This window comes from Callithrix jacchus, chromosome 1, assembly GCF_049354715.1.
Source record: "Callithrix jacchus isolate 240 chromosome 1, calJac240_pri, whole genome shotgun sequence".
NCBI lineage: Eukaryota > Metazoa > Chordata > Mammalia > Primates > Cebidae > Callithrix > Callithrix jacchus.
Genome location: NC_133502.1, coordinates 193,464,592 through 193,479,933, shown reverse-complemented (window position 1 = coordinate 193,479,933; position 15,342 = coordinate 193,464,592). Strand labels below are relative to the sequence as shown.

The following is a 15,342-nucleotide window of genomic DNA, read 5'->3' as shown; positions in this document are numbered from 1 at the left end:
TTGAGACGGAGTTTCGCTCTTGTTACCCAGGCTGGAGTGCAATGGCGCGATCCTGGCTTACCGCAACCTCCGCCTCCTGGGTTCAGGCAATTCTCCTGCCTCAGCCTCTTAAGTAGCTGGGATTACAGGCACGCGCCACCATGCCCAGCTAATTTTTTGTATTTTTAGTAGAGATGGGGTTTAGTAGAGAAAGGCCTGGCGACAGAGCCACACACCGTCTCAAAATGAAACAAAAAACCCTGCCTCTTATAGTTTTAATTTATATATCTTGGGTTAGTGGAATAGTTGACTTTTTTTTTTCAGACCTTCCTTCAAATAGTGAGTACTCTGCTGTGCTCTATTTGTGGAATACTCCTTTTTTTCTTCAGGGATGCTTGATATCTCTTTTTTTTAATGGATGTTTGATATTTCCTTTTTCATCTATTGTGTTCTTACCATTTCTAGGATGTTTCTAGGCTTTCTATTCTATTTCTTGTTCTGTACCACACTTAAATGCCTGCGGTAGCTTTACAATTTGTTTTGATATCTGTTAGGGCAAGTCTACCCTCATTCCTGCTTTTGTTCCCACGGGGGGAAAACCATAGCTGTTTTCGGCTATTTTTCCAGGTGAACTTAGAATTTTGTGAAGTCCAAGAAACGTAAGGATGACGTTAAACCTATACATCGATTAGGAAAGAAAGGTTGCATAATCTGCTTGGCGAAGGGTTATTGAATTGGTTTTTAATATTGACTGGAGCTGGGGCAGAACTTCCCTGTAAGGCAGACCTGGGCTTCTCTTGGACTTGGGCGACCTCGATAGTGGTGTGTTCCTTTGTTTGGTGTTCAAAGTAGAGAGACGTCCATTAAGTAGCTCCCTAGAGAAGCAGTGGCGTGTGAGGCCAGCCCAGCCCCTGGGACGGCAATCTGCTTGGCGGCCGGGAGCCAGGGTCCTGGAGGGCCGGCTCCGGCAGGCGCTTGACCCCAGGGGCCTACGAGGGGCTGCGGCCACCGGAAGGGGCTGGCTGAGCGCAGCGTGCTGGGTCCTCCGGGCCCTCGGAGCAGGTAGGACCCGCAGGGGTGCGCGCGCGGGGGCCCAAGGGGGGCTGCGGTTAGAGGAGGGGCGCCCCTTCTCTTTTGCACTCAAACAGCCCAGGTCTCCCCAGGAGCCCAGACTTCCGAGCTTGCAGTCTCATTGCGGGCTGCGCCTTTCAGACTCCGGCCGCCGCAGGGAGCGTCGAGCAGGGATCGCAAAGGGACCAGGGAGGGGACGCGCAGGCCGATAGAGGTCCCTAATTTGGGACTCCTAGGGGTCAGGGTCAGGCTAAGAGGGGGTCAGTCAACCTGAGTTTGAGGGGTTGGGCGTCAGCTTGTGGGGGGCCAGGGTCCCTGTCCCGGGGGCTGGTATGCGGTCCCGGTACTTCGGAGGGGAGGTCGCGGTTCCGCCCTGGGGCTTGAGGTCGGGGTCCGATTAGGCCTCCGGGGTCTGGGTCCCCGGCTCCTCTTGCGCACCCCTCCCCCACGGCGCCGGACACCGGCAGCCCGCCCCGCCCAGTTCTCGGACCGCTCATCGGCCCCGGCCCCGCCCCCACATGCCCCGCCCCACTCGAGGACCACGCCCCTCACTGTCCCTTGGCCCCGCCCCGCTGCTCGCCCATTCAGATGTGGGTCAGGGGTGAGCGGGCGGCGCCGACGTCACAAGCTTCCAAGATGGCGCTGGGCGGGCGGCTGTAAGCGGCGCTCGGGGCGCGCTGGGCGGGGAGCCGAGCCGGGCCGGCGGCAGGCGGACGGGGCGGGCGCGTGCGGCACGAGCCGGGCGCGGAGGACAAGGGGCTGCTGGTGGTAGCGCCGGCCGGCCGGCGGGCGGAGCGCCGCCGCCGCGACGCACACGAGGTGAGGAGCTGCCGCGGGGGGCAGGGGGCGCAGGCGCGGGCTGGGGGCCTCCGGCCGGGCGCGTCCTCGGGGAGAGGGGCGTGGGCGCGCGCGCACTCAGGCGACGTGGGACTGCTCGCGTGGGGGGCGCGCGCGCGTCTGGCGGGCCTGGGCGGGGGCGCACGCGGGACCCTTGGCAGGCCTGGGCTTTGTGGGCCAGATGCCCCGAGGGGCGCGGGCGGTGGGACACCCGGGGCACAAAGCCCACGGGGCCGCGCCAGGCCCAGGGCGCTGGTCTGCGGAGCGGGGGTCGGCGGGCGAGCGGGCGCCGGCTCTTTGTGCCTTTTCATTAGCAATCTAATCCGAACAGCGTCGGGCGAGCTGCGCTGCCTGACAGGCGGGAGGGCTCCCATTATGCAAACGGCCCTGCGCCCGCGGTCGCCCCCTCGCTGGAGCATTTTGCGATTTCCAGAACTGCGGTCCTGCACCGTCTGCGGTCTCCTCTTGCCTCCTCCCCGCGGGAAGACTGGCCACGGCAGGGGCAGGGGCGGGCCTGGAGGGGCCGCTCCCAGAGGGCCAGGCTCTGCGGCTGGTGGGCTCGCTGCCCTGCCCCCAGACCTCTCCTGTAGGCAGCCGCTTGGCAGGAAGAGAGATGGGCTTGGGGGAGGGGGTCGGCTGGCAGGGGGAAGGGACCGGCTGGCTGAGGGAGGGGTCTGAGGGGCCCCAGCTTGTCACTCTCTGTTTATCTTCCAAGATGGTTCATATTCACACAGGCCTGGGTGTGTGCGTGGTGGGGGGAATGCGTCTCCCTGGGGGGCAGTGACTTGCGGGGAGGAGGGAATGAGGCCAGATAATGCTCCCAAAGGCCCCACCCAGAGCGGCCTGGGACTGCCTGGGTAAGGGAGCCCAATGCTGAGCCGGATGGGTTGGAGTGGTGTTAAAGTTATTTATCCATGTCTTCTATCCCCTGCACCCCTAGTCTTTTCTAGTAGATATTGCCAAGCACATCTGGAAAGCTGTGTTCCCGATCTCCCACTCCCCCAAAGGCCAGAGGGATGTAACCCTGGGAGGCCACCCCTCTGACATATGTGCTGGGGGGAGGGGCACAGCCTTGCCCATAGGAATCCTGTGGCGGTGGGTTGTTGACTGATGTGGGGATTGCTGCGTTTCTTGTGCTGTGGGGAGAGCTCAGGTAATGGAGGGGCCTTGGGAACTCCTAGGCTGAACTTGGGGCCGTCGTCTAAGGATCCAGGATGGAGGGATGGAGCTGGGTCACCCAAACCTAATGTCTTTCTGGATCTAGCGTTTATTGCTTCCTGGCTCCTGGCTTTGCCTCTTTTTCTCCATTCTCATCTGCCAGTGTCTGGACTCCTGGGCCTTCAAGCAGACATTTTCAGGAGCATAGGCCATGTGGTTGGTCTGGATCCCTGTGGCAAGGAGAGTGTGCATGCTCGGTGGAGCAGGGTTGCTGGAGTAGTAGGTAGTCTGAAAAAAAAAAAAAAGTAGATGAGCTGGCCTCTGGAGACAAAGCTGTGTGGTGGGACTGCTGGTTTAGTGGGCTCTGAACACCAAGAACGGGGCTGGGAGGCCGATGGATACTTGGGGGCTGAACTGAGTCCCATGGCCCAGGATTGTCGCTTGGAAGTGAACCTTCCATCTCGTGCCCTTGAAATTGTGAAGGTCTCTAGGTCCCACAGGACAAGCAATAGACTTGGAAGGCTGGGAAGAGGCTCCCCAGCTGCCTGCCTTGGGAGGTCAGAGCTCACAGGTGGGTCCGCAGGCCAGTGTCCGGTTGGGGGGTGGAGGTTGTAGAGTGCCTATGGCCCTCGGGCCAGTTGGCTCTGAGTGCTGCTGTGTGCCCAGCAACCTCTCCCTGCGGTGGTTTTCTGCCAGTTGTTGAAACTTGTAGATTAGTCACTGGGCTTTTACGACCGATTCCTGAAAAGAAAAGTCTCCCTCCGGTTGCTGGCTCTGTGTAGAGGAAGAAGCAGCCCGAGGGAATCAGGCTTTTAATTAAAGTAAAACCGAAATGATTGTTGCAGTTGCTGGAAGGAAGAGAGAAGGCGCAGGTCGGGCAGGGGTGATGAGTCCTGATTCGTCCTGTTGTGCTGCCTGATACCTGCTCTGGGGACAGGTAGGCACGATCCCATCCTCTGTCCTCGGTCTTGGCCAGCAGCCCAGCCTTCTCCACAAGCTGCAGTCCTGGATTAATCCTCACGTAGTGTTTTCTTTCCGAAGATCAGATTTCTCATTTTGTTAATAAGTGCAGCCTCTCGTCTACTTGAAGTCAGCTGTTGTGGACAAGGAGCAACAGGGTTTTGCATTATTGAGCTGATAGCCTGCTGCCTTCCTCGAGTCCTTATTGTTTGCAGGGTCAGATCTGAAGGGGTGGGTGAGGGAGTGCCATTTAATCAGCAGCTAGCCCCTGGAGAAGAGCTGGCGGGGCAGTTCTGGAGAGTGGGGGCAGTTCTGGAGAGTGAGAGCTGTGAGGAAGGAATAAAGTTCAGTTTACTCAGGGGACCTGTGGTTTCTAACCTTATTGCTTGGCTTGTTGGCCTTGAGCAGTCAGCCCCACCCCATACCTTGTCTTGCCCACTGCCCCCAGTACCTGATCCCTGAGAGAGTGGGGCGCTTCTTCCTGGGCTGCTCTTGCTGGCCTGTGAGGCAGCTTTCACCACAGGAAGAAAGAACAAATCAGGTTCCTCCCCTCTTGGCTCCTGCGAGCCTAGCTGATGAGGGACCCCTGTAGGGCAGTGAGAGAGGAACTGGACTTGGTCGCAAAGTCTGTAGTGCAGTGCTGGCTCTGCCATTTTACTCTCGTCATGACCTTGGGCAGTGATTGACTCTCCTGCCTCTGGCCTTAGCGTCCCTGTTTCTACAGTGGGAACAGAACTTGAGTTTACATTCACGTATTGCTGTTTTCTGGAGCTCAGCCTGGGGAAGGCAGACATTCAACAAATGATTATAAGATGGGGTGATAGGGACTGGCACCTAGCGGAGCGAAGCAGGCATAGCGGTGGTGTGGGAGGAGCCGGCTTTTGGGCTGGCGGAGAGCCCTGCGTGCTGTGTGGGTTGAGGTTGGCCTGGAGGGGAGGGGTTTTAACCAGGAAGTGAGTGCTGTTGGGTTTTAAAAGGCAGTGGTAGGATAGAGGGTGGCTGGGGAGACAGCTGGAGAGCGCTGAGGACTTGGACTTGCAGATACTGTGTGAGCCGGGAAGCCAACTCAGGAGACCCACTGCCAGCCAGGCATGTATGTGCCTCTTTTTCAAGCATTTTATTAATTCTGTCACATTTGCTGAGCACAGACTCAGTGCCTGGCCCCCTTGGCTTAGACCAAGTCTCATTGGCCCCTGCTTTCTGGCGCTCACAGACTTGCCTTTCAGGCGGGGTGATAGAGGCGCTTACAGTTCACTCAGCCCGGTCTCCTCTGGAGTAGTGAAGGAGCTGCTCTTGGAAGTTCAGTAGCTTGTTGGGGGCTGGAGGGTAAATGCCTTTGACTCCACAGCCTGTGGAGGCCCATATAGTGTGGTGTCTGGAGAGCTGTGAGATCCCACTTGGGAGGAGTGGGGCTGAGAGCCCCCTCCTTAAGAGAAGTCCTGGCTCCCATTTAGGGGCTTCTGAACCAGCCCTTCCAGTTTGACTCTGCCTGGCACCGCCAGGGTTCGCTTCCTGCTGGGAGGGGCCTTGCCCTATGGGTTAGGGACCTGGGCTGGGGGAGGGCTTCCAGGAGGGGCTGGGCCCCAGGGACTGAGGGACTCCGGGACTCCAGGCTTGCTTGCCTTGAGCCCAGTTTTAGCTGGGAGTGGCAAAGCAAGAAATGCTGGTGGGGGTGGGAGCTTTGTGTGGGCCCCCAGTGAGCTTGATAAGGGAGGGAAGGCTGGGAGCTGGTTCCAGCCCGCCACAGTTCAGGAGGGATGGGCCAGACTGCCTGGGAGGGGTGTGGCAGGGCTGAGTGGGGAGAGACCCTAAGAAACTGCCTGGGTCCCTCAAGAAGGTGGTCAGACTTGGGGGAGTCCCTCCTTCTGACTATTCATTTTTCCTGGTTTTTTTTTTTTTTTTAATCGTAATGTTAGTGGGTGGAGGGGATCGGAAATGCAGCCTTGGTATTAGAAGAGGGGGACTTGGAGGTCTTTCTGATGGTGAAGGGGACGGGGATGGGTCAGCCAGGTGCCTCTAATCTAGAGGCACCTGTTTCTTATGAGGTGGGCAGCACATTGTAAGATCATAGGTGCGTGTTTTCTTTTTAAGGGTGATCACACACTGGGTGTGGTGAGGAGGGTGTGTGTGGAGTCCCCAGCCTTCCTGTGGCAGTTCCCAGTCTGACTAAGGGAAGGCAGGGATTGGGTTTGGCGAGGTGGGTGCTTCCAGGTGGGAGTTGGCCTGCTGTGGAGATGGAAGAGCTCCTGGCTCTGGCAGGGGTGTGGCTGCTGTACAGACTTGTCCCCTCCCGTTCTGGGCTGTTGCCCTGCGGCTTGGGCTTTGGCTTCATTCCTCTGGGTGGGTTCTCTCTGGCAAGTGTGGGAAGGGGCCGCTCCCATTACCACACTGAGGCCTGAGCCCCTTTAAAGGGGAGGATCTGTTGCGCAGCCTTTGTAGCCCTGTCACTCGTGCCATAGTGAGGCCGCAGCACTCAAAAGGTGGTAAGCTGCAGGTGAGCTCTCATTCACAAAGTAAGTGAGAAGGGAGAGTGGGGCCTGGGAACTTGGTGGCCCGTTCTTATGTGGACAGGACGCAGTGGGGCTTTTCTGGGTGATGAGTGAGGCTGCACATTCACCCAGCACATGCTATTGCCCGTGCCGCCTGGCAGAGGCCTGCCTGCTGGTCCCGATTCTCACCTCGGGCTATACCTGTCTCTGGGGTGGGCCCAAGGCACTAGCTTTTCCTGAAGCTTTTGAAGTGAATCTGGTGTGCAGCCAGGTTTGAGAGCTGCGTCTTTAGCAGGTGAAGCCTCTTTGTTGATAATAGAATCCACGGGCATAAGGATGAATAGCCCGAGCTGTTACCTGCAGTGCTCGCTAACTGCTTTACTCCAGAGGGCCCAGTGGGGTCAGCAGTTACCCAGTGAATGAATTGGTAGAATCATTCATGTGGATTCTAGGGTAGTTGCTAGGCACAGAGGGTGAGAGGCAGGAGGAACCTAGCCCATGTGCACTGGGGGCTCCTTCTGGGAGGTTCTCTGGAGAGCCACCGACAGCCCTTGGCTGTAGCCTGGGCTTTTACAGTCTACCTCACCTGGTTTCCTGGCTGCATTCTTGGGCTCTTGTTGGCCTGTATGTAGCCTGGCAGGGCCTGACATAGTGAAGTTTGGGTTGAGCAGAGGTGGCCAACCTTCTGCTCGAGGAGGTCCCCTCGAACTCCTGGGACCTCTGCCTTCTCCCTAGGAGGGAAGAGATTCGTCCCTGAGGTTGGTTTTCTGGGCTGTGTTATCTGGGTCAGATATATAGGGGCAGAGAAGGAAGAGTAGGAGGGGACTGAAGGGGCACAGGAGGCAAAGCTTCAGGTAGGGCCTGCTAGGCCTGGCCCCTTTTGCTGGAACAGACAATGGGTTGTCCTGGGGTTTAGTTTGTATTTTAGGGAGAGAGGATATAAGACGGCTCCTGCCTGCTAGGAGCAGCCCATTGTAACGAGGGAACAGGTAAGGTCCCTGGGTGTGGTTCTGGTCAGTATCCTGGGTAGTAAGTCCTGTCCTTTAGAGAAGGGACAGCAACCTGGCGGGAGAGGGGGGTTGGGGGGGCACACAGTAGAGGAGATGGGCTTGGGAATAGGGTCTGAGGAAGAAGGGGGTGGTGCACATCTTGGGTAGCTGGGCCCAGGCTGTCCTGTCCTGAGTGAGTGATCTGGGGGTGGATTTCTGCCCTAGGTCTTGTGCCCCTTCACCCCAGCCCTACCCAGGACTCCATGGCCTTTCCGCTTTGTGGCAGCAGCTGATATGATAGTTTCTGGCTGGCTGGTACCATGGGAAGCTGGCTTGGAAGCTGGGAGGAGGATGGTCCCCACAGAGTTCTGATAGAAGGCCAGGAAGGTAATGGCGAAGAGGGTGAGAGCTCACCCCAGGCTTGTTCCTGGGCTCAGCCTGGCAGTGGGCATTTTACACCTGATTCAGTCTTCAGAACACATCAGTGTGCTCCTAATCATTTTGTCAGTCCTCATTGTACATGTGACTCAGAGAAGTTAAAGAGAATCATGTAGCGAGGGAATGGGTGGAGAAGCTCCAGGTGAAGTGTGTGAAAGCCTTGGACACATTTGTGAGTGAGGGCTCCTTACTCTGAGCAGTACTTGGGCTGGAGGGGAGCTGAGATTTTCATTTTGAGTGGGGTGGTGGGATGGCTGCTCTGGACAAAGCCAGGGAGTCTGGCTCCCAGAGTGGGATGGTAGTCCCCTGCAGGTGTCCCAGCAACCAGGGGCTAGAGAGCGTTCTCTGGGCCGTTCTCATCCTTCCAGTCACATGCCACTCCTTAACCCTCTGGTATGTGGGAATCTTCTGCCCCACGGCAGCCTGTGCCTTTGCTGAACACCTCCAGGAGACCCATATGGGGGATGGTCTGGCTGTTGCAGGGACCAGAGCTGAACTCTTGGGATTCTTTGAGTGTGGACAAACAGGTGCTCAGCCATAGCCTTGGTGGTGTGGGGACGCAGGCAGGGTAGCTTCTCTCAGCGACTTGTGGTAGGTTGTCTCCTGCTAGATGGGCTGGGGGTGCAGGTTCTGGTGCTGCAAGGCTGTTGTCCTCTGGCTGTGGTAGGTGAACCCAAGCCCAAGCACCAGGCGTCAGTCCCGTGCAGGCTGAGGGGAGAGGGTTGTTGCCAAAGTCCCACATTCCAGGCATGTGTTGATGCTGATAAGGGCAGTAGGGCTGGCTTAGCCGCTTTGGGCAGGAGGGGACTTTGACTTCATGCCCCCAGCAGGCAGCATGCACATCTTGCTTCCTGGTAGCACCCCTCCCCCACCTACCACCTCTGCTTCCAGATGCAGGGCCCCACCGAGTCCTGGTCACAGTCTGCAGAGGCAGTGCCACTCTCAGCAGTGTTGCCAGCTCTGAGTGGTAGGACTCTGGAGGCCCATTGATGGATTCTGCCAGCCCTGCCTCCTCAGTATTCGAGGACCATTGAAAATGGTTCTTCCTTTTATTTGCTGAAATTTGTTACTCTCAGGTTTGGCGGGAGGCCCCTTGTCCAAGATTTCAGAGTTTGGGAAACTGTAGTTTTGTGGAAAAATGATTGCTGCTTCCTCTGTGGGCCAGTCCCTTAACCTCTCCAGGCCTCATTCTCCTTGCCTGTAAATGGGTTGTTAGAAATATTTGAACCTCCACCTCCCAGGTGGAGGGAGAATCACTTGAAGCCAGGAGTTAAAGACTAAGACCTGGGAAACACAGGGAAACCCTGTCTCTACAAAAATAGGGAGACCCTGTCTTTATTTAAAAAACAAATTATTAGCACACAGTGACTCACACCTGTAATCCCAGCACTTTGGGAAGCCGAGGTGGAAGGATGGCTTGAGGCCAGGAGTTCGAGTTTACGGTGAGCCATGATTGTACCACTGCACTTCAGCCTGGGTTCCAGAGCAAGACCCTATCTCAGAAAAAACCCACAAAACAGTAACATAGAAGCCACATAAGCAAAAGCTCTTTGGGAGTCCCAATTTTTAAGAACATAAACAACACAATTTTTTTTTTTTTTTTTAAAGAGACAGGGTTTCACCATATTGGTCAGGCTGGTCTCGAACTCCAAACCTCAGGTGATCCGCCTGCCTCAGCCTCCCAAAGTGTTGGGCTTACAGTTGTGAGCCACTGCGCCCGGCCCTAACAACACAATTTTAGAACCAGTGGCAGGGAGGATGCTGGACATTTCCATCTTCCTTAGCTTTCACATATTGTTTCACCCTCTCTCTTCTTAGCATTGGCTCTGATTAGCATTTCTTCATGTAATGAATGTTTATGAGCGCCTGCTGCATGCCTGATGCTGTGGCTGGTTGGGACACAGGTTCTAACTTTGGGTACTGGTCTGTGGTGGGGGCAGGCAGGAGGGAAGTGGCTTGGCAGCTGGTGCTGACGTTGGGAGTGGGGGGAACAGCAGAGGCAAGTCTGGCTTTACAGAAGAGGGAGTCGGGTGGGGCAAGCTCCTCCCTGAATAGGGCACAGCCTGTTGAAGCTCTTAGGTGTGTCTGTGGAAGGGATGAGGTGGGCTTGATGCCCCTGTAAGAAGTGCTTTGCATGCCAGGCCTGAGCATGGATGGACTTAATCCCAGGCGTTGGGCGTCCTTTGAAAGCTTTTTTTTTGAGAGAGAGTTTCACTCTTGTCCTGGCTGGAGTGTAGTGGCGTGATCGTGGCTCACTGCAACTTCTGCCTCCCAGGTTCAAGCATTCTCCTGCCTCAGCCTCCAGAGTAGCTGGGATTACAGGCATGCTCCACCTTGGCTGGCTAATTTTGTGTTTTTTTTTTTTTTGAGCCTGTTGCCCAGGCTGGAGTGCAGGGTGCGATCTTGGCTCACTGCAACCTCTGCCTCCCTGGTTCAAATGATTCTCCTGCCCCAGCTTCCCAAGTAGCTGGGACTACAGGCGTGTGCCACCACACGCAGCTAAGTTTTTATATTTTTAGTAGAGACAGGGTTTCACTGTGTTAGCCAGGATGGTCTTGATCTCCTGACCTGGTGATCTGCCCGCCTTGACCTCCCCAAAGTGCTGGGATTATAGGTGTGAGCCACTGCGCCTGGCCTATTGAAAGCTTTAAGCAGGGGAGTGGCTTGATAAGGTGGGTGTTTGAGAAAGATAATTCAGGGTTATTGAACTCTGAATTGGAGGGTACAGGGACTAGGCGAGGGGTTGTAGGGGAGTAATTGTGTTCTAAACACTGATATTTTCACTTAGAGTGTCTCTAATTCTGCCCTTCCCCCTCTAGACCTTGGTAGGTTTCCTGGGATTTCTCCCTCCTGGGTAACTCCTCTTGAGTGAAGCATGCCTGCTTCCCCAGGTGTGGAGGCCCCAGCTTCTTTTGCTTTAGATTATTAAGACAGGGTGATGTTTTCTGGGTTATCTCTTGTGGGAACTGAGCCCTCCAAAGCCCTCATTTGTGCATTGTTGTCATGGCTGCCCAACTGTGTGATTCTGCTGGGTTTGACGGCTGTGGACCGGGTGACCTCTCAGGCAGTAGGAGGGAGGTGCTCTGTGAGTGCTCCTCAGCTTTAGCCTCGTGGCTCCTCCCGGGATTGGGCTTTAGCTCTTCCCTGCACCAGGAAGGTCTCATTCCTCTTCCCTGTTTCTTTTCTTTTTTTGAGATGGAGTCTCTGTCGCCCAGGCTGGAGTGCAGTGGCACAATCTTGGCTCACTGCAACCAGCTACAACCTCCCTTCCTTTCTTTCTTTTTTTATGAGACAGGTTCTCGCTGTGTTGCCCAGGCTGGTCTTGAACTCCTGGGGTCAAGCGATCCTCCTGCCTCAGCCTCCCAAAGTGCTCGAATTAGAAGCTTGAACCACTACACTCGACTTTCCCTTCTTTTGAGACTTCTGCACAGAGCAGGCTCAGCTTCCTTAGTAGACTTAGTGATAGAAGTGAAGTTATTTACAAAGATGTAAATAGGCCAGATGCAGTGGCTTACCTCTGTAATCCCAGCACTTTGGGAGGCTGAGGCAGGCAGATCACGAGGTCAGGAGTTCAAGACCAGCCTGGCTAAGCTGGCAAAACCCCGTCTCTACTAAAAATACAAAAGTTAGGTGTGTTGTTAGGTGCCTGTAATCCCAGCTACTTGGGAGGCTGAGTCAGGAGAATTGCTTGAACCCAGGAGGCGGAGGTTGCAGTGAGCCAAGATCACGCCACTGCACTCTAGCCTGGGTGACAGAGTGAGACTCTGTCTCAAAAAAAAAAATAAACCAAACAAAGGTGTAAATAGCAGAGGGTGTAAATTAAACATATATACATGTGTGCACAAATCTTAAAGAATATAGAGACAAGTAGTGGTAAACTCACTATTGGTTGAATCATGGGTGTCCCACTAAGGGAGACAGACACCACATAAGAAACGCCCTCCCAAGTCCTTGGAACACCCCATGCACTTCTCCCTGGCTTATGCTCACTTCGCTCTAGAAGCCAACACTCTTCTGAATTGTGGGTCAGCCATTCGCTGGCTTTTGTGGGTTTCACACATTTGTCTGGATCCTTAAACTCTGGATGATTTTGGCTGAGTTTGCAGGAAGCTGGGTACCTTGCACTCTTGGGACGCCAGGAACAGCAGTTTCTGCTATCCTATTCTCCCATTTCAGTGTCCAGGGTGGTGGTATCCACGCATAATCACCTGTCTTACCGGCAGTGAGCATTTGGGTGGTTTTCTGGGTTTTGTTTTTTCGGCCTTCTAAGCAGCCCACTTTTAACTCCCAAGCTGTGCTTCTTGAGGCAGAGAAGTGCCTGTTTATTTTGTTTTCTGTCTCTAAATCCAGTTCCTTAATGCACCACTGAGAGTCAGTTTAAAAGCACAGTGAAACTTGTGAGCATTTTTTTCCCCAAGTCTGTCTGGATCCGTCTCTGAGTTCTTGGACAAGTCCTCTGCTAACACTTTGAAGTTACCTCCTGGACAGGAGAGACCCCTTCTTTCACACTTGGGGACTTTTCAGGCACAGGGCCATAGATTGTAATATTTTCTATAGCAGTTGCCCAATTTTATCCTTAAAAATCGCTTTTTAAGGCCTGGCACAGTGGCTCACACCCATAATCCCAACATTTTGGAAGGCTGAGGCAGGAGGATCATTTGAGCCCAGAAGTTTGGGACCAGCCTGAACAGCATAGCGAGACCTCACCTCTACAAAAAATGTTAAAAATTGTCTGGGTATGGTGGCATGCGCCTTTAGTTTTCAGCTACTCAAAAGGCTGAGCTGGGAGGATCCTTTGAGCCCAGAAATTAGAGGTTGCAATGAGCTATGATCGTGCCACTGCACTCCAGCCTGGGTGGCAGAGCAAGGCCCTATCTCCAAAAAAAAAATCACAAAACTTCCACTGGATGCTGAATGTATCTCTAACTTGTTTTTTGTTGTTGTATTTTCCTTATTTGGAGTAAAATAACTTCATCTTTGATCTTTGGCTCTAGCTCCTGGGCCATTTTTTTGAGGCACTGGGGGATTTGTGTGTTGATTACCTATGAAGGAGCAGGTGAGGTGGGCTATTTCCTTCTCCCCAGCTGCTTCCTTTGACCCCACATCCCTGAGAGCCTCACCCATTTTCTTCTTGGCTTCCTCCCTTTGATATGCCCAGCCGGCACCCAGCCTAGCTGGCTGCCACTATGAGGACCTGTTGGAGGTGGTTGCTGGGAATTATTTGGTGTCCTGTTTGAACCTCACTTACCATGCTCCAAATTTCCTATTTCTCCTGGGATTGTCTTTCAGGATTTGCAGAACCCCCTCTCCTTTAGAAGTGTCAGTTGATGCTGGGTGCAGTGGCTCACACCTGTAATCCCAGCACTTTGGGAGGCTGAGGCAGGTGGATCACCTGAGGTGGGGAGTTCGAGACCAACATGGAGAAACCCATCTCTACTAAAAATACAAAATTAGCTGGGCATGGTGGCACATGCCTATAATTCCAGCTACTCGGGAGGCTGAGGCAGGAGAATTGCTTGAACCCAGGAGGCGGAGGTTGCGGTGAGCCAAGATTGTGTCTTTGCACTCCAGTCTGGGTGACAACAGCGAAACTCCATCTCAAAAAAAACACAGAAAACATTATCAGGTTTTTATCTTTTAGATAAAAGCAGTCTTTTAGACTGCTTCTAATAAGGATTTACAGTAGTCTTTCTGTTTCCTGTGGGCTCCTGTCTGGCTTGTGAGCTCACTCCCTAGGATGGGCAATCCATTCTGGACATTGCCACGTTGCCAGCTGTTCCACCAATGTTCTGCTTCCTGTGTTGTTATTGGTTGGGGGTCTAGGAGAGTTTGCTACCTGGACTCAGTCTACTTGCTGATCAGGATAAAGTTGATCTCTGCTTCCCTTCTGAAGGTTTCAGTGTACTGTATTGAACTGAAGGACATCTTACGTAAGAAGTGTGCACAGCTCCAAGAGTTATTCACAAATGATCATGCCCTGTAACTAACGTGCAGAGTGAGAAACACAACCCTGGAAGCCCCTCACGTGTCCTTAAGCTTAGTCACTTTCAACCCCCCACCCATATGATTAGTGCTATGTGCTTTTGAATGTTTACAAATGGAACTGTAATAGTCTCTTTGCTCTGGCATCTTTGCTCAAAAGTATATTTGAGAGATTCATCTGTGTTGTAAGTCAAACCATGAGAAATTATCAGCAGTCAGCTGTTTTTTGACCCCTAAAACATAAGTTCATACAGTTCAGCTTAAAGTTCAGTCCTGTTCACTGCCAGATCATAGTCTCTTATACCTGCAGCTGCCCCTTCTCAGGCTGGGCATAGGAGTTGTTTTCCAGCATTGGGCCTTCCTGAGTGTGCCTGCCTGTTTGATGTGCCTAAGTGCATTCTTGTTGTTGTATACCTTGGGTGAGTTTTCAGCCCCACAGCTTTCTTTTGCTTTCTCTCTTCTCCTTCCCCGTCTTCCCCCTCTTCCCCCTCTTCCCCTTTCCTCCTCTCCCCCCTTCCTCCCCCCTCTCCCCCCTCCCTCCCCCCTCTCCCCCCCTCTCCCCTTCCCTCTTTCCCTCTCCCCCCTCCCCCTGTGCCCCTCTGCCCCCTGTCCCCCTCTGCCCCCTGCCCCCGCCCCCCTGCACCCCTGCCCCTCTGCCCTCTCCTTTTTCTTTTGTTTTTGAAGAAGTCTCGCTCCTATCTCCCAGGCTGGAGTGCAGTGGTGCAACCTCTGCCTCCTGGGTTCAAGTGATTCTCTTGCCTCAGCCTCCCAAGTAGCTGGGATTACAGGCGCTCGCCACCACGCCCAGGCAATTTTTGTATTTTTAGCAGAGATGAGATTTTATCATGTTGGCCAGGCTGGTTTCAAACTCCTGGCCTCAAGTGATCTACCTGCCTTAGCCTCCCAAAGTGCACGGATTACAGAAGACTCACATGCTTTAGAGAAACCTTGATGGCACTCCAACCTCTGCCTCCCAAGTTCAAGTGATTCTCTTGCCTCAGCCTCTCGAGTAGCTGGGACTACAGGCTCCCGCAACCATGCCTGGCTAATTTTTTGTATTTTTAGTAGAGATGGGGTTTCACCCTGTTAGCCAGGATGGTCTTGATCTTCTATGCCATCCAAGGGTTTTCTAAAGCTGTGGGCCTAAGGCCGGGGGTAGTGGATCATGCCTGTACTCTCAGGACTTTGGGAGGCCAAGGTGGATGGATTGTCTGAGGTCTGGAGTTTGAGACCAGCCTAGCCAACACGGTGAAACCCCGTCTCTACTAAAAATACAAAAAGTAGCTGGGCTTGGTGGCACACTGCACTCTTGTAATCCCAGCTACTCAGGAGGCTGAAGCAGGAGAATTGCCTGAACACAGGAGGTAGAGGTTGCGGTGAGCCGAGATGGCGCCATTGCACTCCAGCCTGGGTAACAAGAGCAAAACTCCGTCTCAAAA

At 54.1% G+C, this 15,342-nt stretch overlaps 1 protein-coding gene across 6 annotated transcripts in view; it reads left to right on the top strand.

The window, feature by feature from the left end:
- The first annotated feature begins 803 nt into the window (after positions 1–803).
- HIC2 (HIC ZBTB transcriptional repressor 2) overlaps positions 804–15,342 on the top strand; it is a 36,058-nt gene continuing 21,519 nt past the window's right edge. For 4 of the 6 annotated variants that reach the window (XM_078335822.1, XM_078335815.1, XM_078335821.1 and 1 more), the window contains exon 1: positions 1,674–1,869. The gene's annotated coding sequence lies outside the window, so the exon portion shown is untranslated. Of the gene's footprint in view, positions 1,042–1,673; positions 1,870–5,006; positions 5,099–15,342 lie in introns of those variants that run through there. The other 2 variants (XM_078335808.1, XM_078335811.1) reach the window with 2 other exon arrangements.